The sequence below is a fragment of the Neomonachus schauinslandi genome, chromosome 3, assembly GCF_002201575.2.
Source record: "Neomonachus schauinslandi chromosome 3, ASM220157v2, whole genome shotgun sequence".
NCBI classification, from domain to species: domain Eukaryota; kingdom Metazoa; phylum Chordata; class Mammalia; order Carnivora; family Phocidae; genus Neomonachus; species Neomonachus schauinslandi.
In genome coordinates, this window is record NC_058405.1 from 152,764,786 (window position 1) to 152,781,503 (window position 16,718).

Here is a 16,718-nt window from a genome sequence, read left to right on the forward strand (position 1 = left end):
AAGTCCCTTATAACACCTTCTTCATGAGGGGTCTCACAGACCCTCAAGAGGCATTCCTCTGCTGCAAGGAGTATTGTCGAGTGGTACCACTGGTGGTCTTTTACTAGAAAAAACTGGCAAAACTTTAATACCCTTCATGTCTCCCAGTCCTAACCCCAAACCACTCCCCAACACAGACACACAGACACACACACACACAGACACACAGACACACACACACACACACACACACAAAGTAAGAGTAAAAATGCAATGTTCTGGGGGAAATGAGACACAGGGAAAATGTCATAATAGAATTTTGGTTTCATCAGTTGAAAACAAAAATGAGAAGTCTGGATCTTTTCAAAACTCCTTCAAGCAATTCTACACTTTTTTCTTCTTTCTTTCTTTCCTTTTTTTTTTTTTTTTAAAGCCTGGGGTTTCAGATATTGATCAAACTCATAATAATGCAAGGTATTTATTCTTCATACATACTGGATCACTATTAGATATGTATTCAGTGTATTCAGTGTCTAGAAATGTGATTACCTACACTATGACAATCAAGTTATCTTTATAAATCATTATAAACCTTTTCAATTTGCACTCAATGGTCTTGGTAATCAGTGAAATCCAAGTAGCAGATCTGATTGGGTTATCTCATCAGATAAAACAGAAATATTCTCTCTCTCCCTCTCTCTCAATTTATTCTTCTTGGACCCCCAGGCTGCCTTTCTTTGTAGGCAGTCTCCAACATGCCGCATCCTACCATTTCCGCAAGGGAACAAGGATGTTCAGTAGCTCTTCCCACTTTCGCGTCGAGCTGGTGAGGGGACGTGTTATGTAGATGGATCTGTCCTGGTCCGCGGTCAGTCCCTCGTTTCCCGTTTGCCCACTGACAGGTTTTATGAAGGACACTAAGTGCACAGTTGCCACCTCGTTTAGGAGTTCATCCTGTAACATGGTACCGTGCGCCTTTCCCAGTTTGAGCTTGTTTGCTGCAGTTTCCTTCTCTGCCAGGAAAGCTGAAGATTATTTTATGGCTGTGCGAATGACTGCCTCACACTTGGTACCGTCCATACAGTCCCTTGGTGCCTCATCTAGCTTCTTGAATTATACTTTCCAGTGGTTTTCGTCCACAGACGTCCACAGACGTCTTCCTGTGCCGTTAGCATTTTGCCATCTGCTGTCCTGGTGCTACTGCAGTCTCTGGGTAAAATTCAATGTTTATAAATCCCTTTGTAGTGTTTCTATTTACCTCTTGTTTTCAGTATTTTTTTAGGACACTGATTTTTTTTTTTCATCTCTCATACTTGGGTTTAAATTTTTCCCCAAGCATTTTCTGGCATTTCAGAGGACAGAAATAATTCTGTTAACTGCATCATGCTTACATATGTAGCCAATGCTCTAAGGAACGATGTTCAAAAGTACTACAAATATTTATTGAAAGGAAAGTGATAGCTGGTTTTTATCCACTGGCCTTAAAAGTTCATCGGTTTCCTAAAATTTTATATACTCAGCTCATAAGTAAGCTCTAGGCATCTAAGTTGCCATGGTTTCAGATTTTTTTTTTTTAATGCTTTATTTTTCAAATCTTGAATTCATCCCAGGCTACACTGACCGTTTTCCTTGTTGCTGTTGTTTTTATTTAGAATGATGTTCAATGAACATATACTATCAATATCCTCTACATTTTGAAGTATTTAATCATTAAACTACTACCAAAGGAACATAAACGTCTACAAATCTTTGAAAGTAATTATCACTTTATTTACAGTTTTTTCCTCTCCTACTATCACCGCTGACAGCTCCCTGGAACATATTTAGACATGCCTGTCAGTGTCATCAGAAAAATCTATTGCTTCAAAATTGGACAAAAATATATTTCTGCTCCTGACAAGATGAATTTATATGCTACCCTTCCCCACATCAGACTTACACAAAATAAATGTCTTCGTGATTTTTATTACCATCACCTTTACGTATTCTTCTTTTTTCAAGGAGAGGAACCGGTTGTGATGGAAAATTCACAGTCATAAATAAAAGTGATGTGGTGACACATGTTACCAAGTGTCGTAGAAGTAGTTCACAGAACCCAAGGGAAACTTTCTAAAAGCTCTAAAAATTGCAAGTGATGACAAAACCATCTGGATGAAAACGATCAGATAGTCACTATAAACGAATTTTGTCGTTGCTACAGAAAAGCACTAATTCATGAGAACTGTTCAATTGACCTCACATTCTCCATTTTTCCAAAATTAGAATTTCCTGTTCATCCTGCTTATTAGCAATACTTACTGGACTATTTGTTCTTGCTTAAATATATACAAAAAATAGGGATTCGGAAGGGATATACCTGAGTCATTTAGAGGTACCATACCTTGTGTTAGTACAGTTATCCCTGTCAAAGACCTGAAAACAAAACAAATACAACAAACAAACAAAAAAAAAAACCTAGAGGTTGACCAAGGCTGACAAGTCACTCTCTCTTCTCTGTCTTCATATACCTTCAGTTTCAGTTATAGTCGAATCAAAGTTCAGACAATATAAAATGTTTTTGTGTGATTTTGTCTTCTAATTGGCTGCATTAATATTAGCATCTTTAAATAAGACAGCTAAAGCTAGTATCATCGTTAGAAAAGTTAAACAGGATTAGATCTCATTAAGCACCAAGAGCTTTAAGCATTCTTGTACTAAAACAACCTGGTAAATTCACAGATACCAAGACATCATTCCTCTTTGCATCAAGTAAACTTCCTTCAGGTTCTCAATTTTATTTTTCTCAGTGCTCCCTTGCCCCCAACAGTCATATGCTTTTGTGAAATGTCTGAGGCTATAGGTTTTAGAAATAGCAGTTCAAATGTAACTAAACCAAATGGGTGCAGTCAAAACAAGTCATTATCATAGAGTTTAATTCCCAAATAATACTGAAAATAATACTGCATATCATAACATGGATGCTAGGAACATGGGCACAATGTCAATTACCAAATTTTAGTTAAGGATGGAAATAGTCCTTAATGAATTGAAAGTTTAGGTGGAACAAATGTTCAGTTTATACTGAACACACCTCTAAAAGTTTAGGAAAATAAGAAAGTAATTTAGTGTGTCCATCTGATAATTAAAAGCAATAAAACCACTATCTATTGGAAACACTGTATTGGTTGTTTTTAATATGGTCTATTCATGCTAGACTATGTACACATGAAAAGGCTTCAGATCTAAGTGCTGGTACAGAGCAGACTGCAGACTACACCATTTTGATTAGTTCCTTAATAGTTGGGAGCAAACCAAATAGCATGTTTTATTAAGTGATGTGTCTCATTCACTCTTTTTTCATAGGTGATTTCTTTTGGTAACTGTTATCTAAAATACATGTTTAGCCTATACTGTTGAAACATTTCTTTTTTTTTTTTTAAGATTTTATTTATTTATTTGTCAGAGAGAGAGACAGCGAGAGAGGGAACACAGCAGGAGGAGAGGGAGAGGGAGAAGCCGACTCCCCGCTGAGCAGGGAGCTCGATGCGGGGCTCGATCCCAGGACCCTGGGATCACGACCTGAGCCGAAGGCAGACGCTTAACGACTGAGCCACCCAGGCGCCCCTGTTGAAACATTTCAAAAGCAAAATGCCAATACCCATACTCCTAGTTGGAAACTTGAAAGTTATTTGCAAATGATATTACATGTAAAGGGCTGGTATCCAAGATCTATAAAGAACTTCTCAAACTCAACACCCAAAAAAACAAATAATCCAGTCAATAAATGCGCAGAACACATGATCAGACACTTCTCCAAAGAACACATACAAATGGCTAACAGACACATGAAAAAATGTTCAACATCACTAGCCATCAGGGAAATACAAACCAAAACCACAATGAGATACCACCTTACACCGGTTAGAATGGCTAAAATCAACAAGACAGGAAACAACAAATGTTGGCGAGGATGTGGAGAAAGGGGAACCCTCTTACACTGTTGGTGGGAATGCAAGCTGGTACAGCCACTCTGGAAAACAGTATGGAGGTTCCTCAAGACATTAAAAATAGAGCTACCCTATGACCCAGCAATTGCACTACTAGGTATTTTCCCCAAAGATACAGATGTAGTGAAAAGAAGGGGCACCTGCACCCCAATGTTCATAGCGGCAATGTCCTCAATAGCCAAACTGTGAAAGGAGCGGAGATGTTCTTCAACAGACAAATGGATAAAGAAGATGTGGTTCATATGCACAATGGAATATTACTCATCAGAAAGGATGAATACCCACCATTTGCACTAACATGGATGGAACTGGAAGGTATTATGTTAAGTGAAATAAGTCAAGCAGAGAAAGACAATTATCATATGGTTTCACTCATATGTGGAACATAGGAATAGCACAGAGGACCACAGGGGGAGGGAGGGAAAACTGAATGGGAAGAAATCAGAGACGGAGACAAACTATGAGAGACTCTGGACTCCAGGAACCAAACTGAGAGTTACAGAAGGGAGGGGGTATGGGGTGGGTAACTGGGTGATGGGTATTAAGGAGGGCATGTGTGGTGATAAGCACTGGGTGTTATACACAACTAATGAACCACTGAACACTACATCTAAAACTAATGATGTACTATATGTTGGCTAATTGAACATAATAAAAAAAGTTATTGGCATGTTTTTATCTCCATTACTTCTCACATTTAACCATCTTTTCTTTTTAAAATTCTATCTCCCCAAATGCAGTAAAAGGCTAACTGTTCTTTATTTCCATTGCCATCCTCTCTCTTTAAGATCTCATTACATTTCCCTCCCAGGAGTTTTGTGAACACATTGCCTCTTGGACTCCTCTAAACTGCAGATTTGCCATCCCTTAGTTTAACACGTCCAATTGAAAAATAATAAATGAATAGAAATCCTTAAATTATGAGATCATTCACTGTCTAGTCTTGATCTGTATTTTCTTGCTCCTTCTCTCTCCACATTCCCAAATACAACCTGTAATTTTGCAACTTATGTTCTACATAACGGTATTCCCAGATGTCTCCCACTCACATCTGTATGTTTACATAATGCAATTGTTATCCTGCTTTTCTCTTTCCTTTTCTCTGATACATGTCTTATCTCTTATTTGTTTAGATATTCCTAGGGGCCTAAAGATGTAATTTCATAGCAAATATCTAAACAACTCAATATATCCTTGACACAGTTGCTTATTTTTTAGCTTTACTATTTGCACAGTGGGGAAATATCTCTGTATGGAAATACTTATCAGCAAAGTAAACCTTCTTTCTCTGATTTTTCATCTTAAAGGTAAAATCATCCTACCGTTACCATTAAACTCTTCACCTCATGTATAAACATGCTGTTAATTCCAAACAGCGTGTTTCAAGTAGGTTAGTTCATAGTTGTGAGATGGTTGCACATTTTCAGTATTTCTAAAGATTAAGTTCCACACTGAATTGTTTTAACCCACTGCAGAAAACATTAAACTGTTTAATTCATTACTGGAACACTTTTGTTACAGTAATAACAGTTTAACACCCTGCAGTGGCAATTCTGGAAGGAAAATTAAATATATATTTGTGTTAGCCTAGGTGATTTATATGTTAAATGATACAATCTTGGTATAGAGGATATTGTTCTTCAGACAGATGGATATGCTTTCAAGTAATTAGTTTAAATGCATCCAATCAATACAGGACACTGTTAGGTTAATTTCCTATTTTTCCATTTAATCGATTGAGGTATTTTCAGAACATTTTTCCCATGAAATTTTAGTGTAAACTATACCAGTATGAACCACAAACAGAATGCATGAAGGCAATAGAAAGGTTCCCATCCATTCTAACTTTACAAGATCAAACCTGCAAGGAAAAAATCCTAAAGATACAATATCAGTGAAAAGTAGCTATACCAATAAAACCAGAAATGGAACATATGCCCTCATTTTATCTGTCATGAATTTAAAAAAAAAAGTCTTTGTGTATGATTTTAACTGTATGGTTTCATTTAATGCTTTAGGGTGTCAGAAGTTAATTTAAATTGAAATCTATCTGTGTATTTATCGCTATATATCTATACATCTATATAAACTAAATACTAAAATCTACATCTAAATTATAACTGAATCTCCTGATTTTTAAAATCATGATGCTTAGAACATATTCTAAAACTTAATTTTTTTAATCACATGGCAAGAATAAAGCTTCATTGTGATGGGAAATTAAGATATATCTTATTTGTAAAATGATCAAACCCTACAAGGTATATCTGCCCATACCCTTCTAAGTTAGGCTTGTTTGATTGGCTGTAGAAATTTATCATAATTTAAAAAAATTACATTCCTTAGTTCACAGCCTGGGCTGTGGGCACATTATGTATTTGTACTTAATTTATGTGAATTTCCAGGGAGGAAAATTTGTTATTCATCTGTGAGTTAATATAAATGTTGTTCTTTAAGTGAATGTCTTGCCTTGGGAGAACAGAATCAAGAGAATCAATGTACTCCTTACACAGTTACCTGTATTCTAACACTAGATCCATTTGTTGGGCTATGGAATGGTACAGAATCATTCCTTAATATTCTACTTGTGATAATCTAAAATTGTAAGATAGGAAGACTAACTTCTAAGACAACTTATAAGATAGAGGACTAAGTTTACAAACTGCACGCACCAAGACAAGCGGCACACAAATAACTTTATCATAGATACTGCAGTCCTAATTTGTTTCTTCCACCTTGTTTCCAGTTCTCATTTGGAAGTTTTGCTAAAAGTCTGACATTAATCATTTCAGACCTCCATTCATCTATCTAGCTACTACCTATGCATCCACATATCATAGATAATTAAAGATCAAATAATGTGTATGTTTTCTCTCATATAGATCTGTTTGAGAAGTCGATTTTTTTTTTCCAGAGTTGTGTACTTAGAAAAAAACGAATTAGGTGGGTAGGGGTAATGGGGTAACTGGGTGACGGGCATTAAGGAGGACACGTGATGTGATGAGCACTGGGTGTTATATGTAACTGAAGAATTATTGAACTCTACCTCTGAAACTAATGATGTACTAATGTTGGCTAATTGCATTTAAATTTAAAAAAAATGAGTTAGGTAAGTCTCAGTTTTTATGCTACCATTTTTAAATAGTTTTGTACAGGTATCTCAACTACTAGTAACTGAGTGCCCCTCTAAACTGAACACAACCTTGATATGAAATGATTCCATAAGAAAATGGCAAACTTCTCTCTTTGCCCAGAATATGCAAATGATCAAATCAAATTTCAAGTTATCAGCTTAAACTGCAGCAATTAAACACATTGTCGGTAATGTAAGAAAACAATTTTATCATTGGCTTATCAATTATCAGAAAAGATGGTTATTGCTACCACCTCCTTAACTCTTAAACAAGGTCAATGATGGGATTGTTAACTGGGCCCCAAGTTAAAACTTCTCTTTATCAGAGTTTGTCCTCAGGGTCTATTTTGCATTAGGCTTTTACCATTTAATAACCATAGTTGGGGACATTATAAAGAAAAGCAGCCATTGGTGGGAGAACTAAAATAATCCATTTTAAGCTTTGAGGTTCTTACATTCTCCATCAATTTAATTTTTTAATCTCCTATTTCATATGTAGACAAAGTCATAGATTACACAGGCAACTACTGAAATATCTATATATGAGGCTATTCACATAATAAAGAAATTACATGTTCCTATCTCCTTTCTTACACTCCAAAATTCAGTCTCTCAGAAGTATATCCTAAGTTTAATTAAATTGTAAATTTGAAATCCCCAACGAATCAAAAATCTTCTCATCCAAGCTGAAGATTTTATGAGTTTCAAAAATGAACATATTTTCAATTAGATTCAATAATATGTTATTTTTTTCCTATTGGCAAGTATCCAGAATATATGCATTTCCCATTATACATGCATGACTCATAGGAGAGGAAGCAAATTTAATGGAATTGATGTCTTTTTAATGGCTGTGTGGATCCCATAGGATTTCCCTGTTATGTAAGCAAATGGGTAGATGAGTGATTAAATGGGAATTTGGGGGTAACACTGTGCTGCTCAATACAGGACTGTTGATAGTGATGATAATAAAATAGAGAAAATCTAAATCCTTGTAAAAATAAAGAGATGATAAAAAATGCTATTGTTAAGAGTATGAGAAAACAGGCACTATTATACTCTTGATGGGAATTTCAACTGGTACAATTTTTGGACCAAGGGTGGATAATATTTAAAAAGTGAAAATAAACAATAGAAATACTCTTTGACTCAGAAATTTCTCTTCCAGAAATATATTTTAAGATATATTAGCACAAGTACAAAGAGAAATTATTGCAGTATTTTCTGTAATAGCAAAATCTCAGAAACAGGCTGACATCTACCATAGTGCACAGTTGATAGAAAATTAACTCTTAGCTCAGACGTTCCTAAGTAGGGGCTCCACATCAAATCAATCAATGGGAGAATGTTTTAATACACTGAGATACATCATTATGTAACCACAACATAACACTGTATTAAGAGACACCTAGGGGCACCTGGGTGGCTCAGTCGTTAAGCGTCTGCCTTCAGCTCAGGTCATGATCCCGGGGTCCTGGGATCGAGCCCCACATCAGGCTCCCTGCTGGGCGGGAAGCCTGCTTCTCCCTCTCCCACTCCCCCTGTTTGTGTTCCTTCTCTCACTGTGTCTCTGTCAAATAAATAAAATCTTTTAAAAAAAGAGAGAGAGAGACATCTACATTGTGCTAATTTTATGAGATCACCAAAAGTACATTATAAAGAAAAAGAAAGGTGAATAACAGTCTTTCCCTTTTAAACAAGAGGGGGCATATGCACTGAATCCCTCCCTTTCCTTTTTCCTCCCCTCCTTTCCTCCCCTTCCCTCCTCTCCCTTTCATTTTCTCTAGAAACTATTAACTTCCAAGTTGACTGTAGGGAGTGAGTATGGGTTGGTGGGTAGGAAAAAGAATATTTCCATTGTTTTATTTTTTTTATCATATGTTTTTATTATTTTTAGTAAGATTATTTTATAATGAAACAGAATTCTGGCAGTCAGCTTTCTCGTAATTTCCTAGGATTTTACCAACTCTTCAGACCATACAATCTATATCTCACAGAGTACAGTGACCCAAGAATGCTGATCAGTCTAATCCCACATCATTCCTTCTTTCTCCCCGGCTCAGCACAATGATATTCTCTACTGAGGACCAGTATGTAGGAATCAGGAGATTAATAAAAAGTTCTCTTAAAGTCATGGTTCCTGGAAAACTGAGACCAAATTCTACAGATTGATACTTAACTATGGGTTCATATTAGAAACACCAGTAGGACATTTTAGAGATAGATATTCATTGGCTTCATCTCTGGAAACTCTGGTTCAGGATGCCTGGGGAAAGCCCAGGTGTCTGTATATTAAAGCTCCATTTCTTTTCTTTCTTTTTTTTTTAAGATTTTATTTATTTATTAGAGAGCGAGAGAGAGAGAGAGAGAGAGAAACAGCATGAGGGGGAGAGGGTCAGAGGGAGAAGCAGGCTCCCCGCTGAGCGGGGAGCCCGATGTGGGACTCTATCCCAGCACTCTGGGATCATGACCTGAGCCGAAGGCAGTCGCTTAACCAACTGAGCCACCCAGGCACCCCTAAAGCTCCATTTCTGATTCTAATCTACAGTCTTGATTTCTATAATGAATAAAATAGAGTTTTAACATTTTGTGGACTATTTATGTACATTGTAACTCTTCAAAATGTCATACCATCTCCTCTAAACACACACACACACACACACACACACACACACACGGGAAGTACTGAAGATGACACAGAGGTGTGGCAGCACTTAAGGCCAGGCTTTTCTTTCTTTGTGCTACCCTTCTGGTTCTACTCTGGAGCCCACTGCTATGTGAAAGGAAATCCTTTTTTTTTTCCCCTGTCGGTCAGTCATGCTAGTCAAGCTAAATCCCCACCATCTATATCTGGGAAGGTAGCACACTAAATTTGTATCAGGATCTCAGTTAATGTCATATTCCTACTAATACTTTTAATATGAAGACAACAAAAGGAATCATTAATTTCTACAATTTCCAAACTGCACGTCAGAAACGGTGCACCTTGTAAGAGTTTCAGTTAGTCAGCACCATTAACACAAAGTATGTAAGATAAGATTTGCTTTCGGCTGTGGTGTGGCCAATGTCAGGAGACAAAATGAGGTAACAGTAGCAGAAAGACAGTATGCGAGATGTGGTAGCTCTCTCGATTTTGTTAAGATACACCACAGATGAGGATAAGAATGGCAGATCTTTAGCGAGGTCAGTTACAGGCTCTTATCGTCAAGGAGTATTCCCAGTTGGGCAGCACATGCCCATAGTGATGGTATTTTTGATACACTCCCTCCTTAGAGGAGGTTAGAAACCTCCTAGAGACTCTAGGATTCAGTGCTCTTCCTGCTAGGTGAGAGTGTTAGAGCAATGTTTCTGTATTTGAGCAGGTGGGTATGAATGGATAAATCTGTTTGAAGAGCAAGTGAGTCTATGAGCAAAGCAAATAATGACAGAAAGGGAAAACTCTTCATAGGGAGTCCTGTCGAGCATTACTGAAACCTCTTGGTACAACAATTGCATTTCATTATGAGATTTCTCCCTCACTGGGATATAGCCCTCTAGGTAATACATGAAGGCATGGCATTTTAAGGGAAATATTTTAGCCTTTTATTTAAAATATATATAATGATGATAGTGTATTATATTTTTGTGGTTCTCAGTATGTTTAATAGTCACATTTATTATCACCCTGAATTCCCAAAAAGTTTTTTTTTTTTTATTTATTTATTTGAGACAGAGAGAATGAGATACAGAGAGCATGAGAGGGAGGAGGGTCAGAGGGAGAAGCAGACTCCCTGCCGAGCAGGGAGCCCGATGCGGGACTCGATCCAGGGACTCCAGGATCATGACCTGAGCCGAAGGCAGTCGCTTAACCAACTGAGCCACCCAGGCGCCCCAAAAAGTTTTTTTTTAAAGATTTTATTTATTTATTCATGAGAGACAGAGAGAGAGAGGCAGAGGGAGAACCAGGCTCCCAAGGAGCAGAGAGTCCGATGCGGGACTCGATCCCAGGACCCTGGGATCATGACCTGAGCCGAAGGCAGACGCTTAACCATCTGAGCCACCCAGGCGCCCTCCCAAAAAGTATTTTAACAACCAAGTATTCTCATTACCTCCATTTTATAGATGAGTGTGGTTCAAGGAAATCAACTAACTTGCTTAAACTGAAATGGTATCAACTGGTATACCCATTTTTTCCCTACCCCTAAGTTCAGTGTGCTTCTGGCACAGCACATCTGCCTCCCATTTTCAATAATGAGTAAGTAGTATTTGATTTTGAGATTCTATGAATAGTAGGTAATTTTTATTGCTTGTCAAAGCTTTCTGGCCTTGTTACTTCATTCAATCAAAGTTTAATAATGTGACCTCCTTGAGGTATACTATTAGAAAATAAAATTAATTAGTTGAAGCCCAGTGGTGCAGATAACCTAACTACTGAAACAACTAGTTCTCCATTAAGACATGGACTCTATACAGGGCGAATTTTGAAGCACAGATTTCCTTTGTTGTTGTTGTTGTTTTCCTAGTGGGAAAATAATTCACGTTCTTTTAATAGACAACTGCATAAGAAATTTATTTTTAAATACACTCTTTAAAGGTTAAATTGATGGTAAGATGGTTTTCTAAACTAATACACCAGAGGAATCTTCAAGACTGGGGACAGCTGTCTGTTCTTTCGGATCACACTTCCGACAGTGCTATCTCCAAGACATGCTGGCAAGAAACAGGAAATCAGTTTCAGCCAAATTCCCACATTTCAGAGTCTTGCTGATGAGAGCAGAAAAATAGTCTCTCAACAAGAAGGTGTGGGTGGGTGATCAAGCCCATGTATACACTACATCACAAACTCACACTTGTCTAATTCTAGAGAAGGAATATTTTTATGTCTAGTTTTTGTGTTTTAGATAAATACCAACTATTTCAGAAGCGAGTGCCTCAAGAATGGAAACAAGTTTACTAAACAGTGAGTTGTGATTTGAAAATTCAGCAATCACATTAAAAACTTTCCTAAGCTCAACTGGTCTTTAGAACTACAGAGCAAGGAAGCAAAAAAGGACATATGTTTTAAATTTAAGGACTTACACATTTTGTGCATTTCAAACATATGTTTCAGAGTATTTTGTAAGTCCTAAAATGTCTTAGTTCAATAAAAAGCCCTAACCAATGATACTCATGATATATATATATATATATAGACAAAAATGGACTTCGCATATTAATGTCTCAAATTTGATCTAAATACAAATAATTTAAATTATGCTATATATTATCATTGGTATGTGTACTCTGAAGGACTATCATTTGGTTTTCTCAGTTCAAACTATGATAAATACAATGTTCCCAATGGTGTTGCAAACCTATAAAACATTTTGAGGTACATTCACACACTATGCTTTCTTATTAGCCACTCCTAACCCCTACAAAATTTGTTTTCCTCATGGACATTTATTGTTTGGGCACATATTATTTCCTCTTTGGCAGTGATTTATTTTTTTAAATTATACCTACGAAAAAGAAAGCACAATATTCATTAAGTAAGTTTTTAAAATCTTTGTTGGACTTAATATATCTTTGTGTTTCCATTCCTGGGACCATTAAGATAAATGACAGAAGGGAGGGAAAAGCTTTAGAAACTTCACTATGTATAAGTTATAAATTTTATTTCATATTCTCTTGCCTATTGTTAAAAGTAAATGAAAATTTTGAGGTATTCATTAAAATCAATATATGTCCTAAAATTCATCATCTTTACTCTTTACTGCTTTCATTTTTGAGATAACATCTCTCAAGCAACATATTGTAATCCCACTCACAGTCCCACAGAGATGTCTGTTTCATTAGAGTATTATCTCTGTCCAACGTGTGCTGAAATCACTTTGTACTGCCCAGAGTATATTGGAAATACTTTGCCCATTTGGTCACCAGATATAGTCAGCTTAAATGGAGATCCTGGAGTTGCTTTATCCTTGTTTTTTTTTTCTTTTTAAACCACCCAGCCTATCCTGGGAATTCCAGCTCTATCCTGGCTGCTTATGTCAAGATTATAATCAGGTAGGCAGCAACATTTGTACAATACCTTGCTAGAGGGTCACTATAAAGATAAATTTTTCAAATTCTTTAGAGCAAAACATCTAGAGACATAGCCTACAAAGGAAAAAACAAGGGTCCAGAAGGAAAAGTTAGCAGAATAGGCTGTAATACATTATCCCTAGCTATGGAAAAGGGGAAAACCTCCATTAAAAGAGTGAAGGCATTTGAAGGCAGTCCCATCTCCGTATAAACATGCTAATGATAGATTTAACAAGCAAAGGACATTTCAGATGGGATTCCTCAATTGGATGCACTTGGTTGCCTAGAATTTCATTTTGAGATATGATTGACATATAGCATTGTATTACTTTCAGGTATAAAACATATTCAATATACATATATATTACAAAATGATCATCACAATTCTAGTTAATGTTCATCACATAGTTACCATATTTTTCTTTTGATGAGAACTTTTAAGATCTACTCTCTTAACTTCCAAATATTCAATCTAGTATTGTTAGCTATAGTTATCATCTTGTACATTACAACCCCAGAACTCATTTTATATGTATAAGTTTGTACCTCTTGACCCCCTCCCACTCATTTTGCACACCCCCACACCCCGGCCACCAAACTGTTGCCTAGAATTTCTTATGGAAAGAAAGAAAACCCTGGGATATATAGATTCATGGCACATGGCTCCTTGGAAAATATCACATAACATATGAAATGAACTGAGTATAAAACAGAGACAGATCATGATGAGATAGCTCTCTTACGTACAAGTGAACTGTATATTTGACTTAGAGAGCTCATGTATTAGTTTTGTTGCTGTAAAAAATTACCACAAACTTAGTTGCTTAACAACACAAAGTTTTTAAACTTACATTTTTGTAGGTCAGAAATCTGATACACATCTCACTGGGTTAAAATCAAGGAGTCAGCAGGGCTGCATTCCTTTCTGAAAGCCCTAGGAAAGGGCTTCATTTCCATTGCCTAGCAGCCTCTAAAAACTGCCTACATTAGCTCACGGTCTCATTCCTCCATGTTTTCTCTGATCTCTGCATCTGCCTTCCATTTTTAAGAACCTTTGTGATTACATTGAATCCACCTGGAAAATCCAGGCTAATCTCCATATCTTAAAGTCAGCTTGCCAGGAGCTCGGCTGAGCTGGGGTTGGGGTGGGGGTGGGGAGCTGACCTGCCAGGTGTCAGAGTAGTCAATTAAAGACAATGAGCCAAAATAAAGAGTAGAGCCTTTAATCTTTCACTACGATGGTGCAAGCAAGAGTCTAAACCTGGAGAAAGTGCAGACTTCTCTCCCTCCCGTTTCCCTCCATGGAATGGCATACCTGTGGAAGAGTAAGGTGGGTTAGCACAGACGTGAGCATTGTCCTACTGCCAAGGAAGCCCCAGACAGAAGGTTCTAGCAATTTTATGCCCTTGAGGCCTAGAGAAGGGAAAGAAGGGAGAGCTAGGAGTGAAAAAGTACAGAGTCAGAGTTGTAAAGTGTCCCTTCATAGTTTCCTCCTCCTCCTTCCATAAGGAGGCCTTGTCAGAAGTACCTGAGGACGTCCTTTCCTCAAGAGACCCCTGAATGCAGTACCTGGGATAGGAATGAGAAAAAAAAAACAAGGCAGCATGGTCAGCCAAAGGGGTCTGAGTTCTTGACTGCAATTCTTTTCAGAAACTCCAATGTATTGGCTGTGAGTCAACTATATAATTGCCCATGACTGAGTCTGAAAAATCACACACAGGTTTTTTGGCCAGGAAGCAGACACCTTACAGCTGATTCATAGCCTTGATTCCATCTGCAAAGTAATTCCCCTTTTCTATGTAACCCACCAAATTCACAGATTCTAGGATTAAGGATACAGATACCTTTGGGGACCCATTATTCTGCCTACCATACCTGACATATAAATCTGGACAAGTACATATAACAAGCAGAAATACATAATAAAGAATGAAGCAGATATTAATGAAATTAATGTCATGAAAATCAACAAAGTCAGGAGTTAATTCTTTGTAAAAGTCAACAAAATAACAAAACTGTCTAGATTGACCGAGAAAAAAATGAAAGACAAATTATTAAAATCAGGAATTCAAGAGGAAAATCATCATCAATCTACAGAAATAAAACAATTATAAGGGAATACTATGAACAACTGCATGCCAAACAATTTGATTCCTATATAACTTACTAATTTATATTGTTTTGGATGAAATGGACAAATTACTAGAAAGACACAAACTACCAACACTGACTCAAGAGAGAAGGTAAATAGACCTACGACAGAAAAAGATGAGGGATTAGTTATTTTAAAACTACCCACAAAGAAAAGCTCAGGCCCAAATGTCTTCACTCATGAACTTTGCCAAACATTTAAGGAAGGAGGAACACTTCCCAACTCATTCTATGTGGCCGCTAATATACTGATACCAAACAGAAAAAAATTCATCATACACAAAATAAGACAAGTACAGACCAATATCTCTTATGAATAAAGACACAAAAATTCCCATCAAACTATCAAACCAATCCAGCAACAAATTAAAAAAGAAATATGCACCATAACTTATTTATTCCAAAAATGCAAGGTTGTTTTACCATTTGAAAATCAATTAATGTGATACAATATATCAACAGAATAAAGGCCAAACACCTCATGATTATCTTAATAGATGCTGAAGGATTTGCCAAATTCTATGTCCCTTCATAATTAAAAATATCAAATAAACTAGGAATTCAAAAGAACCTGTTTGATCTGATAAAGGGATCTATGAAAGTTCCACAGCTAACATTATACTAAATGATGAAAGACTGAATGCTTTCACCTAGTGTCATAATAAAACAAAGATGTGTTTTCTTGCCGCTTCTATTAAACATTGTACTGGAGATTTTAGCCAGGTTAGTTAGGCAAGAAAATGAAATAAAGGCAGCCATATTGGAAAGTAAGAATAAAACTATCTCTATTTGCAGATAAAATGATCTTATATAGAGAAAATTCTAAGGAATCTACTAAAATACTATTAGAAAAAATAAATTCAGTGAGGTTACAGAATATAAGATCAAGATAAGAAATTGATTGTATTTCTATACACTAGCAATGAACAACCCAAAAATGAAATTAAGCAAACATTCTTATTTTCAATAACATTAAAAATAATAAAATAACTAAGAGTTATTAAATTAAAATTAACAAAATAAGTGACAATTCATATTGTGACAATCACAACACAATGTTGAAAGAAATTAAAGACCTAAATAAATGGTAGGACACCCTGTTCTTTCTCCCTGAAAGTATGGAAGACTCATACTTCTTTTTTTTTTCCCTTGGGTTATTTTTTGTTATTTAAATTCAATTAATTAAATATAGTGTATTATTAGTTTCAGAGATAGAGTTCAGTGATTCATCAATCCCATATAATACCCAGTGCTCATTACATCATGCGCCCTCCCCAGTGTCCATCACCCAGTTACCCCATCCCTTACCTTCCCTGCCCTGCAGCAACCTTCAATTTTTTTCCTAGGCTTAAGAGTCTCTTAGGGTTTGTCTCCATCTCTGATTTTGGGAAGACTCATACTTCTTTTTTTTTTTTTTTTTTTTT